Source organism: Nannospalax galili, unplaced genomic scaffold (assembly GCF_000622305.1).
Source record: "Nannospalax galili isolate Female #2095 unplaced genomic scaffold, S.galili_v1.0 scaffold1349, whole genome shotgun sequence".
NCBI classification, from domain to species: domain Eukaryota; kingdom Metazoa; phylum Chordata; class Mammalia; order Rodentia; family Spalacidae; genus Nannospalax; species Nannospalax galili.
In genome coordinates, this window is record NW_008359755.1 from 1231643 (window position 1) to 1235115 (window position 3473).

General features: G+C 42.0%; 1 non-coding gene across 1 annotated transcript; it reads left to right on the forward strand.

Moving 5' to 3' along the window:
• The first annotated feature begins 2212 nt into the window (after positions 1 to 2212).
• Positions 2213 to 2373, forward strand: LOC115068543. Its single transcript, XR_003847886.1, has one exon. It is a non-coding gene; the product is annotated as a U1 spliceosomal RNA (small nuclear RNA).
• Positions 2374 to 3473: the final 1100 nt, after the last annotated feature.

The window sequence follows — 3473 nt, forward strand, 5'->3', positions numbered from 1 at the left end:
ACACCTGGCCTTAAAGGTCATACTTTTATAATTAAAAAAAAATCATACAATAACATTTTTTGTACTAAGCAGGATATTCATTACATTTGCTTGGAACAATAAACAGTAATAATAATTTTTTTATTTAATAACCACATGATTAGAAGCATTTCATTACAGCTTTAACATATTCAATAACAATTTCCAGAACAAAGATACATCTTTCAAAAGTGACTGTAAATTTTTAGGTTCACAGTTGAATTAATACAGTTATACAGTATTAAACACAGTACAAACCCTGTAAGACATAAAATTGAATGAGATTTTAACCTTTGGAAAAGATCTCCATTTCATTTTAAATATTGTTTCCTACAGAAAGACTTGTTTTTAATGCTCCTAACACTTAGATGTTTGCACATGCATCTGTAATCTCTATGCATCTGATTATTACTAGTCATAGTCCGTTACACTTGGATCCTTGGCACCTGAGTATGAATATAAAGTCATCAGGTAGATTTCAGTGGTAATGTTTATCACCTCTACTAATTAACATGAAGTAAAATTTTATGCTTCCTCCTCAAATATAACTCATTTTTTTATTTGTTGAGTTTTTTTGTGTGTATATCATACAGAACATCCCAAATGATCTTATTCATCTATATACCCACTTCCCAAATGGCACCCTCCCATAGCCCCCTCCCCCCCCACTGGAGCCCATATACTCTGTCATCCCTGTTACTGTCCAGTGTGTTCTCAGTCTCCCCAGCCATTTCCCAGTGCTTGTCCATCTGCTGAATCTAGTCAGCCTATCTAGAGATCCTTGTTTTAGGAAGATCAGATGTTCCTCATCTAGCAGCAATCAGTTGTCAATATTCCTTTAGAAAAGATTGGGGTCTGCTGTTCATTTTCCCAGTTCTATGTTGGGTTACTGTCTGGGAGTCTCTTGGGCCACTCTGGTCAACAACTCAAAGGAAGGTATCTCCTGTCTGGCATTGTTTCTTGTTATGCAGCCTTTAGCTATACATATGGACTCCTCTTAGACAATTATATTGTCCCCTTTAATCTTTGGTTATACTTTCCTTTTGGGTGTTTAAGACCCTACAGTTGGCCCAGATAAACCAATTTAATTTTATTCTTAAGGCTGAGGATCTGTTCCTCAGGGGTCACATGGGCTTGGGAGGAGCCCCTGGCTCCTTTCTTTTACCAGTTCTGTCTATGTGAAGATAAGTAAGGTCCTGCTCGATCCTGGGTGGCTTCACTTGGAAGCATGGAGGATATGATTCCTCTGTGTTAACCTTCCTATCTGTAGACTGGACACTGGTTCAAGTCCATCTTGGGGGAGGGTATCTCCACAGCCTCCTTGATCAAGAGGACAGGTAACCCACCACAATTACAGGACATTTTGAGAGATGCTCCTAGTCCCCTGGAACAAGTCCACCAAGGAGGGCAAGGAGCAAAACTGTCCTTTATGTCCCTCTGACCAAATTAGTATAGGCCTCAAAGTATGGTTGTTAAACATCCAAGAAGGTTAGTTCCACCAGCCTGGTACTTTTAATTACCACGTGCTACACAAATAAAGCTTGGGAAAAGGCCAAACATTGTCAGATAAACCTTGACTAGACATGTATTATATTCCTTGAGTGTTGGGGAACCCTGCTGCTAGGGTTGTAGTCCTCCATGTCCGGATAGCTCTAAGGGGCTCGGTGCCATATGGAAGGATGACCCTTCTCAGCAGGGGGCGTCCTGCTCTCTTCCTGACTTACCTGGAAAGTGCCGCCAAGCACAGATGCCCGACCTTATTTGGAACACGACCTTTGGCATAGTTACCCGGAGTAAAAACTACCCCCAGGTTTTTTCTATATGATAATTAGGTATTGCCTGATAGTTGAATGATAGGATCCCACTGCCACATGTAAATAAAGCATACTATGAGCACCTATCAGCTGCAGCACTGGCTACTGCCCCCACACTATATTTTCCCCTAACATCCCACTGAATAAACGGAGCTGTTTCACTGAGTCTGGAGCTGTTTGCATCATTGAACCTGCCTCCCTTGAAGGGCTTTCTTCCGTCAGTGCTCACTGGACCATCCTGACCCTGCTCGTAGCTTCTCCTCCCTTTGTCCTCGTGGAGTGGTGGCCAATGACCCATGAGGAGAGGGAGTGGCCCTACACTTGAGCTTGTTGTATGTATAACCAGAGGGGAGCATAATAATATTTAAAATTACAAATGTATACTTACCTGATAAGGAGACACCATGATCACATTGGTAGTTTTCCCAAGGCCAGGCTTATTCACTGCACTCTGGGGGACCTGACCCCTAGAACTTCCCCAGATGTGGGAAACTCAACTTCTGAATTTGTGACTGTGGGGACTGTGCTCATGCTCTCCCTCGCAAAGCTAAAAGTGGTTGAAGAGCACTGGCTGCTCGTGCAGAGGATCCAGGTTTGACTCCCAGCACCCACATGGTGGCTAACAACCATCTGTAACTGTAACTCTGTAGTTCCAGGGGATCCAATGCCTCTTCTGGCTTCTGTGGGCATTGCACACATGGGTACAGTTACACACATTCAGGCAAAACACTCATATACCTAAAAAAATACAAATAAATTAAAAAATAAAAATGAACCTAAAAAACTTTAAAGTATAAATTTAACGTAAACTTATGGATATACATGTAAAGAGATCAGTAGATTTTCCCCTTCTCCCCTGTGTTCCCCTCTAGAGAAGATCACTAGTTTTTGTAGAAACGTTTGATTGAACTAGCCATGTATAATACATGGTTATCTTATAAACTTATATGGCCACTGCAATTTTATCACAGACATGATCATTCTTAGTGGTCCAGCTTTATTTTTTTTTTTTTTTTTGAGTCAGGGTCCCTCTGGTCTGGAGCTCAACTATATAGACCAGACTGGCCTTAAACTCACGGAGATCCCCCTGCCTCTGCCTCTGAGTGCTGGGATTAAAGGCATGCGCTGCCACACTCTGTGTGTGTGTGTGTGTGTGTGTGTGTGTGTGTGTGTGTGTGTCTAATTGAGATTCTGGATATAGAACCCAGGGCCTTTGGACGCTAGACCAGTACTCTACCACTGAACTACATTCCCAGCCCTTAACTAGCCCTTTTTTTAGTTTTTTTGAGACAAGATCTTGAGATTTAGCCCAACCTGGCCTTGGACTAGATATCCTCTTGCCTCCGCCTCCTAAATCCTGGTATCAAGGTGTGTACCACCATACATAGCTCAACTAGGTTTTACAATTTACAGTATATTTTGGGGCTGGACTGTAGTTCAGTGTGTAGCATGCTCAAAGCTTTGGCTTCCCCTCCCAGAATCAAATAAACTTGACCATTATGATGCAGGCCTTGAAGTAGAGACAGGAGGATCAGGAGTTCAAGGTCATCCTCAGCTACATACCAAGTTTGAGGCCTGCCTGGATTACATGAAACCCTGTCTGAAATGAAAGAAAGAAAGAAAGAAAGAAAGAAAGAAAGA